Below are 12,521 nucleotides of genomic sequence, written 5' to 3'. Positions count from 1 at the left end.
ATAGAGTAAAGGCATATCATTTGCAGTTGATTAAATGTGGTGTTTATACTATTCCTATAAAAAAGTGTTGAGACCATGGTGAGGCATGTAATTCCCATTATCATGTTGTTTCTGGGCAAAAACCAGACTCGACCTACATCATGTTTACCTGCAGTGTGTCTCTTCCAGGATTATAACCCAAGGTAAATCTAATGATTCTCTGCAGTTCCACACAGCTCTGCCATCTGCAGTGTCCTCCTGCCTTTCTGCTTCTCTGTGCTCCTAGTGTATCTGGATCCTGGGAGTTCCTTAAAGCAATAGCCATGGAAAGACTCAGGTCTTCTGGGACCCTCCTAAGAAAAATAGCCCCAAATTTCAAACGCAAAATTAGAACCAATGGTGATTCTTCTTTTGAACTAGAAAGATCAGGGCAAGTTGCATAAACCTTAGATGTTCGGAACCCTTTTCCCTGACAGGTCTCCATGCATTTTGCCAGAAAGGCTTGCATTAAAATGCTTCCTGTTTTCAAAGTAGCAAACTCCACCTAGTATACTTTACAACTCCCTGCTCTCACAGCCAGACCCCCCCCTCCTTGCAAGTGGGCGCCCTAAAGCCTGAGCTCCATCCTTTTCATCACCTGCCTACTCTGGCAGGGCCCTGTGTCCTCCTTTCCCTGTAGTTTTCCTAGAGGCAGAGTTCAGAGTACTGTACTCTGAGTCCAGGCAGGACAGCCAAAGGGCAATGGCATCCCTAGGCCCTGGTATACAGTTACCAGAATCACCCAGAGTTTATGCAAATGTAGAGTCCCAGAACTGCATAATCTGACCACTGAGTCCACATTTGTACACGTGTTCCAGTCTGTGGGCCACTGAGAGGTTCACAATATCATCCTACTTGGGTCACTGGTGTGACAACAGTCCTCAGTGACTCCAAAGGCCCCATCTAGCTGGGAACTGGGCAGGGGTTTCACCAAGTGGTGGAGATGTATGGAGCAGTTTGCCTACAATCCCAGCCTCTCTTATCTGAGGTGGTTCACCTACCAGGCCCACAGAGGAGGCCTCCTTTCTTCACTGCCCCCGACACAGCAGCAAGGTCCACTACCTTAGGGGCTGATCCCTATATTACAGAACCAGGTGGAGCTGGGCTGAGAATCACTTGTAGGGGAAGGTAATCCCACCATCCTTCTCCAATACATTCTGGGGTCATAGAACCCCTGGTGTCCAAGAAGGGAGTTAGTTCTGCAGGGCTAAATCTTGAGATTAAATTTAGAAGGCTAAAGGTCAGTAACAAGACCATTAAATCCCCTGTGTAATCATCTAATAAGAGCCTCCAAAGAACATAAGTGAGTCTTATCTTTTCCCAGGAAATAGTCTGGCTCAGGATGGCAGCTATGGGAGCTGTGTTGAAGGGAAGAGAGGGAAACTGCCACTTACTGAGATAGTCTGTGTGCTAGGCACTCAAAGCCCTGCCTCTCTCCCACAACCCTAGGAGGAAAATTTTATGCCCTTAGTACTGCCCTCACCTTGAGCACTGCAGAATAGTAGGTGGTTCAACCTTCAAGTGACCCTGAAATAGTCCTGGGTTCAGATCTTGAGTTTATTATGCACTAGTTTTGCCAATATTAGATCTCGTTTTTCTCTCCAGCATAGGACTGCTGAAATTTTCACTGAAGCGATGTATAAGTGTGTTTAGCATCAGGCCTTACACATGCTCAACAAGTATTAGCTGCTATTGCTTACATTAATATTTTTATAAAGGAAAGAATTAGAGCTCTTAGAAATTCAGTATTTGTCCTGCAGCAACAGAGTAAATGTTAAATAGAGTTTCTGACTTCTGACTCTAAAATCTATGGTCTTTCCTCCATCCCAGTAGGTTGAAAGACATTAGGAGTGGGTTCATGAGTAGGTTCCTTCTTCCCTCTCCCTACCAGAAAACCTTGTAACCCTCTCACCTCACCCCCAGTATTTATGGGGGGGCTGCTGCTCAGGAGCTGATGGTTTGGCAAATGTTTCTTGCTGTCACCCCATTAATTCTTCAAAATTCAGTTACTAAAGGCCAAGCAACGGCACACCCAGTGGCACACACACTACCATGCACAAGGACATGAGTTCAAGCCCCACATTCACCCCAGGACTATCTGAGGATTATCTGAAAGTTGAACCACTTACTAATACCTACAGGGAGGAAGCTTCATGAGCAGTAAGGCAATGCTCTCTCACCTTCTCCTCTATCTCCCCCTCGCCTCTCATTTTCTCTCTGCCCTATCATAAAACAAAATGAATTTTTTAAAAAATTGGTTACTAAGCATCTATTACCAAGGGCTAGACATAATGTGATGCTGAGTGAGACGTTCTTAGCCTTCCAGGAGTCACCTCCCTTGTGAACAGTTAAGATACACCAGGCTCTGTATCCAGATGTGGAGAAGGGTGGCTTGGGAGTGAGTGCATAGAACTTGAGTTGGCAAAGGAGCTGCAGATTGGTCAGTCCATGCATAGTAACAGTGACCCTCGGGATGGAGAGGTGTTCTCTCCCCAGAGTGACAAGGGACCCAGACTGAGATTAAACTTAGAAGGCTAAAGGTCACTAACAAGGCCATTAAACCACTCAGTAGAGTAAACACATCACTATGTATGAGAACCAGGGTTCAAGCCCCCAGTTTCCACCTGCTGCACTGGTGAAAAATACTGCAGGTGTGTCTCTCCTCTATCTCACCCTCTTAAAAAAAAAGTTGAGGGCAGAGTCAAGATGATGGCTTGGAGGCAGCTGCTGGCATGAGCTCCAACAAGCAACAGCTTGTGACCTAGGATTCTCTGGATATGGTGACTAGGTGTCTTATCCATTGTGAGAGGAACTTGTTTCACTCTACCTCTTCCCTCCACTCTCCTTTTTCCCTCCTCCTAGCTAATTTAAAAAAGACTCTTTCCTTTAACTGCTTTTTTCTCTCTCTCTCTCTCTCTCTCTCTTTTTTTTTTTTTGTTTTTGTCTTCTTTTCTTCCACTTTTGCTTTCTGAATTCACTGATACTCTTTTGTGAATTATTTTGGGGAAGAAATCTGACTCAGAGTGGACTCTCTCTGTGTGTTTCTCTTCTCTACTTCCCTTTCTCCTCTTGCTATCCCTAGGATTTACAGTGGACAGTAGATTTGAATAATTATCTATTCTTGCTTTCCATTTTTTTCCTTTCTCTTTGTTTTTCTTTTGGCTATGCTTGCTACTTTTTCTTGGACTGGAGGTGTTGTTTGGCTAACTGGTATTGGTTAAACTGCATCAATCCTTGCTTCAGTTACTATTGTTGTAATTTCTGAGGCTGGTGACTGCATTTTGTCATAAAGGTTTTTAGTATAGTGTGGCTGGTACTCAAAACACAACAACTGAAGAACAACAGAACAGAAAAATAAAAAACACATCAATAAGAAAATGATTAAGTCAAGAGAAAATAAAACTGCTACCACAATGAATCAAGGCAGGATCCCAGAAGAAGCTCCAAATCAATCAGAAGTAACCACAGATAAAAAAGTATTCAAGCAATTGTAAACCTAATAATCACAGAAATGAAGACAACTATGGAGGAAAGGGCTATCAGAATTAGGAAAACAACAGATGAGACCCTCAAGGAAAATACTAGCTACCTCGAGGTAATTAGAGAACTGAAAGCTGAAATAGCTGAACTAAACAGGTCAATTAGCAGAACAAGCTAATACTATAACAGAACTGAAGAAAGAAGCTGAGGGAAGAAAAAGCAGGCTAACAGAAGCAGAAAACAGAATTAGCCAGACAGAGGATGAGCATACCTACAGCCAACATCATACTCAATGGACAGAAGCTGAAAGCATTCCTCCTCAGATCGGGGATTATATAGGCCTATCCACTATCACCATTATTCTTCAACATAGTATTGGAAGTTCTTGCCATAGCAATCAAGCAAGAGAAAGAAATCAAAGGAATACAGATTGAAAGGGAAGAAGTAAAGCTCTCCCTATTTGCAGATGATATGATAGCATACATAGAAAAACCTAAAGAATCCAGCAGAAAACTATGGAAGTTATTAGGCAATATAGCAAGGTGTCCGCCTACAAAATCAATGTACAAAAATCAGTGGCATTTCTTTATGTAAAAACTAAATCTGAAGAAGAAGACATCCAGAAATCACTCCCATTCACTGTTGCAGCAAAATCAATAAAATACCTAGGAATAAAGCTGACCAAATTATGAGTCACTATTCAAGGAAATAGAAACTGATCAAGAAATGGAAAGACATCCCATGCTCATAGATTGGAAGAATAAATATCAGCAAAATGAATATTCTCCCCAGAGCCATATACAAAATTAACTCAATACCCATCAAAGTTCCACCAAGCTTCTTTAAGAGAACAGAACAAAAACTACAATCATTTATCTGGAACCAGAAAACACCTAGAATTGCCAAAACAATCTTGAGGAAAAGAAACAGAAATGGAGGCATCACACTCCCAGATCTCAAATGATATTATAAGGCCATCATCACCAAAACAGCCTGGTACTGGAACAAAAATAGGCACAAAGAGCAGTGGAACAGAATTGAAAGCCCAGAAATAAACCCCCACACCTATGGACACCTAATCTTTGATAAGGGGGCCCAAAAAATTAAATGGAGGAAGGAGGCTCTCTTCAATAAAGGGTGCTGAGAAAACTGGGTTGAAACATGCAGAAGAATGAAACTGAACCACCTTATCTCACCAGAAACAAAAATCAACTCCAAATGGATCAAGAACCTGGATATTAGGCCAGAAACTATCAAATACTTAGAGGAAAAGATTGGTGGAACACTTTCCCACCTAAACCTCAAGGACATCTTTGATGAAACAAACCCAACTGCAAGGAAAACTAAAACAGAAACAAATCAATGGGACTACATCAAATTGAAAAGTTTCTGCACAGCCAAAGAAACTATCACACAAACAAAGAGACCCATCACAGAATGGGAGAAGATCTTCACATGCCATACATCAGACAAAAGACTAATCACCAAAATATACAAAGAGTTCAGCAAACTTAGCAGCAAAAAAGAAAATGACCCCATCCAAAAATGGGCAGAAGATATGAACAGAACATTCACTACAGAAGAGATCCAAAAGGTTAACAAACATATGAAAAATTGCTCCAGGTAGCTGAGTGTGAGAGAAATGCAAATAAAGAAAACATTGAGATACCACCTCACTCTTGTGAGAATGGCATACATCAAAAATGACAGCAGCAACAAATGCTGGAGAGGCTGTGGGGACAGAGAAACCCTTCTGCACTGCTGGTGGGAATGTAAATTGGTCCAGCCCCTCTGGAGAGCAATCTGGAGAACTCTCACAAGGCTAGACATGGATCTTCCATATGACCCAGGAATTCCTCTCCTGGAGATATACCCCAAGAACTCCATAACACCCAACCAAAAAGATATGTGTACACCTATGCTCATAGCAGCACAATTCGTAATAGCTAAAACCTGGAAGCAACCCGTGCCCAACAACAGATGAGTGGCTGAGAAAGCTGTTGTATATATACACAATGGAATACTACACAGCTATTAAAAACAATAAACTCACCTTCTCTGATCCATCTTGGATGGAGCTAGAAGGAATTATGTTAAGCGAGCTAAATCAGAAAGACAAAGACAAGTATGGGATGATCCCACTCATAAACAGAAGTTGAGAGAGAATAACAGAGAGGAAACTCAAAGCAGGATCTGACTAAATTTGGAGTAGGGCACCAAAATAAAAACCCTGGGTAGAGGGTGAGGGTGGATGTTCAGCTTCATGGGGGGAGGGTGGGATGGGATGGGACACAGTCTTTTGGTAGTGGGAATGGTGTTTATATACACTCCTATTAATTTGTAGTCATATAAATCACTATTTAATTAATATGAGAGGGGAAAAACTGATTGAATGTCTCAAATTTGTTAAAACACAGACTGAATCTTTTTAATACATATGCTGAGTCTTTGAAATGTTGACCCTCTTAAAAGCTTAGTCCAGGGAGAACAGAAGCAACCTGTGGCATAGCTATATGCAAATAATGTCAAAGGACATAAAATATGGTGATGGTGTGTATGATACAGTAAATCCCAATAAAAGGATTTTTCAAAGTTAACCCAATTTCCAAACATTGTGATTATAGCAATAACTATCTATTGTCTTCTTAAACCCTAAGATAACAGAAACCTCCCTCTTCCTCTATAGAGTCTGTATTTTCCCCCAGTCATGGAACCTCTGAGGTGGGGCTCACTTTCCTGAATGCTTCTCTCAAATCGTACCAAATGATAGTGCATCTGCCAATCCCAACCTAGTCAATGCAACAAGTACCACCTCAGCATGCTTCACTTCAGACTGTGTCCAGAGACATCAGGCATGGAATGTCAACCTTTCAGCCTCATTACTCAGGTGAGACCTTTCCTTTCATGGTATTCTCTAATTCCATTCCAGGAGGTTCACTTTCTAAGAAAGTCCCAAAACCTAGATATAGACCAGGTCCCCTGAGATGGAGCATATGTTTACACGTATCCATAAACTAGGGAAAAATATATACCTGAAAGCAAAAAAACACAATAGTCTGTAGTGAGTCAGTATGAAGTTCATAATGAAATAGTGTCTACTTAGACTTAGATACCCTCCTCAGCTACTTCCTATTATAGTTCTCTCACTCACTCCAAAGCTAACCTTATCAAAGCAAGGACTGCAAAAGCTAAATAAGGGAAAGAGACTGGCATACTTTAACAATGACTCTTTAGTCACTATCAGGCCATTCCATCAGCTCGGGCCCTAATCGGGTAGTCCTGAGATTCCCAAACAGACTTGATGGGCCTAGACCTCAAATAAATCCCTCTCTCCATTGTTACTGGTCATTTCTATCAGGAACAACACAAAATACACCTTTGTGGGCCCCCATAGGACCTTGCCCTCTACTTGGATCAACAATGGTAGTGAATGTGCCATCCTCCAAAGGGAGGATGGATAACATACTCTATGCTACACCTGAGGAAGATGGGTCATATTGGGGCAGCTTGGAATGTTCCTACTCATGACCAAGGAATGTGAGCTCAGATCTACAGGGATGCAGAGGTCACATAGGCTCCTAAGCTGACTATTGGCCCCAGATCACATCAAATCAATGGGGTTTACAGTCAACAATATTTATAACCCTTTCCCATAATAGGGAGCTACTCTCTTCTCTGATCCAGCTTTCTGGTTCTTTTCCCAGCCGTGACATCATCTCCCCAGACAATAACTTGGATCCACCGGCATATCAGATTTCAGGCTCAGGGGCAAAAAGAAAAAGGAAAAAAAATTTTTTAAAATAGTATAGCTGCAGGCCCTTTGGAATTTAACTAAAATACGCCTACTAGCTATCTACAAAATGGAAGAGCCCTCCCCCCCTTCATCTGCACTATTCCACCCTCAGATCCATGATTGGTCTACAATTTGTTTGGCTTTGTATGTTAACTCTCTTGTCAGCCACCAGGTCCCAGATGCTAGCATGATGCTGACCAGACTTCCCTGGACAGACAACCCCACCAATATGTCCTAGAGCTCTGCTTCCCCAGAGCCCTTCCCCACTAAGGAAAGAGAGAGACAGGCTGGGAGTATGGATCGACCTGTCAATGCCCATGTTCAGGGGGGAAGCAGTTACAGAAGCCAGACCTTCCACCTTCTGCGTCCCACAATGACGTTGGGTCCATACTCCCAGTGGGTTAAAGAATAGGAAAGCTCTCAGGGGAGGGGATGGGATACAGAGTTCTGGTGGTGGGAATTGCACAGGGGTGTACCCCTCTTATCCTATGGTTTTGTCAATGTTTCCTTTTTATAAATAAAAATAAATTTTAAAAAAGTTGGAGTCCAGGTTTGACCCCTTTCACTCAAAAAGTCCTGCTAAGATGTTCACTTAAAGGTCCCTTGTGTTCACTATTCATTCTCCTAGTCCTTGGTCCTACCACCCTTCCCTACCTCTTTTATCTTCAATCATTTGTGCATAGGCTCCCAGCTGCCTCCACTCCGCAGGGTCACAGAAAGGGCAGTGTAAGTTCCAAGCAGAGGGCTCCATTCTGCCTGTAGCTCTGCCATGCTCTGACCCCCCAGTCTCCTGTCTGCTAAATGAGGTAAGTGTCAACTGAGAATAAAATGAGATGTGAGAGTCTTGGCATCCAGCAGTTGCTCTGCAAACCTTGGCCCTCACCCCCTGCCCTCCAAACAGTCCAGTCTACTCTGCTTGCCTCCACTTTCCTGCCTTGGCATGTCCCTACTTTGTCTGCTGGTTCAAACCATAGGCCTCTATCTGGGCTCAGCTTGAAGCTCCACTTCTCCATAAAGCCTTCCATGAATAACCCCAGCCCATAAATGGCTTTTCTCTCTGTTTCTATGGCACTTTCATTGGCTTGAAATGTTAAAATGCATTTCATATAGTTCCAGTAAGTCTCTCTGAGCACCTGGAGGCCATTATGCCCCCACACCATGGGTGGAGGGAAGGAGGCACGGGGGCGGCTGAGAAGGTTCAGGGGGAACTTAAACCATGCTCACTGAATATCTGGAGGTGAACACCCCCTCTGTGCATCTAGAACACACAGGCCTTCAAGCCGACCTTACAAAAAGTCTCCAGGCATGGAGTTAGCACAGGATGTGTCCTTGGAAAAAGTGCCAGAAAGCTCTGACTGTGTCCAGAGATCTGCTCATACTGAGCTCAAGCCGGGGATGGAGAAAGACAGACCGACACTGGTGCTGGCAGGATGCCCCATGCACATAGCTCCCCGTGCTTACTCCTGGGTTGTTGGTTCTGCTGCCTCTGGTCCAGACCCATCCGCTGGGTGTGGCCTGCCCTGGAACAGAGCTTGGAAACTCCATTTTGAGCAGCCTGGAGTTAAGGTCCCAGTAAGCCAAGAGCCCAAGCCCTGGGTCCAGCAGGAACCCTATTGTCCTAATTCCCTATTAGTGGCAGCGACTAGCCTTCCTAAGCTACAGGGGAGAGAGCCCAGCAGCCCCTTTCAGTGTTCCTGATGCCCAGCCTGCAAGGTGGGTTCGGGAAGACTGGACTTGCCCCTATCTACCTCCCATCCTATACTAAGGACCTGGATAGAGTTTTCGAGAATGCCAGGGCTACCTAGATCAGGGAGCAGTGCTGGAAGGCGTTCGGAGGCGTTCTTTAGAATGAGGGGGGCCTATGCCCCACTCCCGCCCACTAGCTGCATTCTCTGCTCCCGGGTTAACTCTGGGAGGGGAGGCGCGCAACGCAGCAGCTTGGACTTGGGTGCGGGAAATGCTGGCGAGGTCCGCATGCTGCACCTGCCCTCAAAAAAGCCTCTGGATTTCCCAACTGTTTTCCTGGCCTTGGCAAGAGGGTGAGCGGCAGTATCAGAAGAGTCCCCCTCTTCTGGGACCCCGGCGCAGTGCCCTGGCCTTCAGAATCGCCAGCACCTCCCGGCGGCTTCCGCGCCGGCCCCACCCGGCCCCTCCCTCCCGGGCGTGTGCGCTCTGGGCTCCCCAGCTCCAGGCGCGCTGGAGTTAAAGCGGCTGTGGGGTCCGAGTGGGCGGCGCGGCTTGCGGGCGGGGAGGCTGCCGGCGGCGCGGCCTAGGAGGCCGCGGAGCAGCGGGGCGGTGGAGGAGGCGGGGGCCTCGGTGCACTTGCCGGCGGCGCGCACGGGAGCGAGGCTTGGCCGGGCCTCGGCGCGGGCGGGCGGCGGGGACACTGCGACTCCGCCGCCAGCCTCCCCGGCTCTGCCCGGCGCGGCTGGCGGGACAACTCCGGGGGGCCCTGCGCCCCGACAAGCTAGCCTCCCAGCCCGACCCGGAGCCCGGACGGCGCCCGCGGGTGAGTGTGAGGACCCCCTCCCCCGGCGGCTGAGGTCCGGGGTTCCGGAGCGGCCAAGGCCATTGGCGTGGCTGCAGGGAGCGCGCTGGGAGCGCCAACCCTGCATCCCGTCTCCCCCGAACAGGGCGGGGGCTGGAGGAGGGCCGGCCGGCGGGGAGGTGGCCGAGAGCTGGGGCAAGTGGCCGGCTGCACGCGCCCGGCCCGAGAAGCAGGGGAAGGGGCGTCTGGGCCTTCATTCCTCCCCCTCAGTAGACCCGGAGCACCCCCAAACTGTTGCTGGGCAGCAAGGCCAACATGAGGGAGGGCGTGCCCCAGGCTGCTTCGACCACTGGGGTGGGACTACCCCTTCTAGGAGCTCGGGTTTCCGTGCGGGGTGGGGGTAGGGGGGAACAAGGTGGCTTTGGGGTCGGCCCGAAATATCTGGAACCGGGAGCCTGGCTCTTCCGGGGCTGACAGGGGTCTGTCTGCAGCGTGGGATGGGGTGGGAGCTAGGGGCTGGGGGCTGGGGGCGGGGAGGGGGCATGAAATCTGGCGTGAGACTGGCTCGGGACCCCCAGCCGCACCCAGGGGACTAGAGGGACTGGCCAGCCACAGGTGGTCCGTCTGTCTTGCGGGCGAAGGGCGACGCAGACAGAGGCTGCCCAGCCGGCCAGGAGTGGCCGGACAAGGGATCCTGGGGGCTGGGATGCGAAGCCGAGGAGGGCCCAAAGCCCTGGCCCCGGGGGATGGGCCGCAGCAGGGTGTCCGCGCCCCCCTTCTGTCCCTGTGTTTCCTCCCCCACCGAACGCAGAGGAAGGAAAATGTCAGCTGGGCTTTGTGCTCTGTTCCTAGGCTGCCGCAGCAGCTCCCATCTGTTGGAGCCGACGCAGCTTCTAATTGGGCGCCGGGCAGGGTCGAGAGGGGGGTGGCCTGGGCGCCGTGCAGTTGCCATGGCTGAGGTGGTGGGCCCCTCTGCCAGAGGAGCCCAGGACATAGGGGCACCCCGTGCAGGTCGGGATCGGGGGGTGGGCAAAGGTGGCTCCCTACCAGCTTGGTCCCCCTGTAAGAGAGTTGAGTCTTGAGGTGGGTGGTGGTGACCGGGAGCCAGCTAGTAGGATGGGCTCAGACCTCGGGTCCTCTTCCTGTAAGAAGACCCTCCTCTGTACTGCTCCCTAAAGGTTGCTTCAAAAAGGAGCGCAGGGCTTGGGATGGTCAAGGTGTGTGTGAGGCACAGGCCCCTTTGCTGTGGGTCCTGTTTTTATCAAGGGGAAAAAAGTCTCGCGAGGGTGGTCTGACCCACTTCCTGGTTGGTCAGGGACCATGGAGGGAAGGAAAGGGGCACATCTCAGGGCACAACCTCCCCTGCCCCCACCCAACTTCTCTCCTTCCCCTGGGTTAGCTCACACCAGGACCCCTTCCTCCCTAGGGCCTGGGGTGGCACCTCATTATTTGGAAAAGACTGGCACCAAAGGCCTCTGTGCCCAGGGACAGAGCTGACAGCTGGCATCTGGGTGCATCCCTGAGGCCACACCCTCCCCAGGCACAGCCTGGCCCAGAGGTGGCAAGGGGTGGCAGCAGGGAATCAGGTGGACAGAGCAGATTCCTCCCAGGCTGCTACAACGTATTTCCTCTCTGACTCTCATGTGCTTTGCCCCATGCACCTCCTTTCTTTCTCTCCTTAACGCCCTCTCTTCCCCAAGCATCTCTCCACCTCCCTTTCTTTCTCACATTCTTCTTCCTCTTTCTCCAGCTTCTTCCTCCCCAGACTTCTCCTTTCACACTTCCAGGTGTCTGCCCATCTTTGCCCCCTTCCTTCTCTTCTGCAAACCACAGCTGATGCCGCCAGCTCAGCCTGTGCCTGGCTCTGCTGCATCCCCTTTGCAGAGGAGGAGTGGGGCTGGCCTGCTGGCAGCAGCTGCAAGTCCCTGGCATGTCTCCTGGACCCCGCCATGGGCCCTTCCTACCCACCACCCTGCCTCCCTTTTGCTTTAATTTGGAAAGAATGAGAAAATTCATTGCTTTTCTTACACATGTATTCATTCATCGTTTGCCTGAGCACCTACTATGCATGTAGCAGTGTGAGATGAGGCTCCAGAAATTAAATAATCCTTCATGCCTGGAATTTGTATCTGGACCTCCTTCCTGTTTATTTATGCTTGATGGACTCTTTTAATGACCCATTATTTGGGGATCAGGAGTGAGAGAGGGTGACCTCTAACGTGACCTCTTATAATATCCAGGGTGCTTCTGAAGACATTTCAGATTGGAAGGACAAACCAGTTCTAACACCACCAACTACCTGGGAGGGTTGGGTGGAAGAAGCCCAGAATTTGTAGGTCAGTGCTAAGCAGAGAAGAGAGAAATGTGTTATTGAGCATCTACTAGGTGCTAGCAGGAACTCCACATAAATTACCTCAGTGTATCCTTCTGCCAGGCTCTGAGGTCTAGAGGGTCCTCCCTGTTTTAAAGCCCAGGATAATGAGAACCAGAGACAATAAACCACTTGCACCAGGTAACATGGGTCTCCATTTAAAACCACTAGTTACCTGCTGTTCATTTGTCCCCTGTGATGTCTGTGACATCTGGTAACTTGTACAATTGTCTGCAGATTGCATTTCAGCTAATTCTTCCAGGAATGTGCCTGTTTCTTCAGTTAAACTATTAGAATGTCAAAGGATGTGCTAAGTGATTGCATAAATAAGCCACCTCAGGTAATCTGGGGAGGTTTCCTAGGGGAGAAGA

The 12,521-nt window shown here is 48.4% G+C and overlaps 1 protein-coding gene across 4 annotated transcripts in view; it reads left to right on the top strand.

Moving 5' to 3' along the window:
• Positions 1–9,195: 9,195 nt before the first annotated feature.
• LRRN2 (leucine rich repeat neuronal 2) overlaps positions 9,196–12,521 on the top strand; it is an 85,943-nt gene continuing 82,617 nt past the window's right edge. For 3 of the 4 annotated variants that reach the window (XM_007523146.3, XM_060178665.1, XM_060178666.1), the window contains exon 1: positions 9,207–9,800. The gene's annotated coding sequence lies outside the window, so the exon portion shown is untranslated. Of the gene's footprint in view, positions 9,801–12,521 lie in introns of all 4 variants that reach the window. The other variant, XR_009546332.1, reaches the window with a different exon arrangement.

The sequence above is a fragment of the Erinaceus europaeus genome, chromosome 19 (assembly GCF_950295315.1).
Source record: "Erinaceus europaeus chromosome 19, mEriEur2.1, whole genome shotgun sequence".
Classification (NCBI taxonomy): Eukaryota; Metazoa; Chordata; class Mammalia; order Eulipotyphla; family Erinaceidae; genus Erinaceus; species Erinaceus europaeus.
The sequence above is the reverse complement of the archived record's forward strand: the minus strand, read 5'-3'. Positions and strand labels throughout refer to the sequence as shown.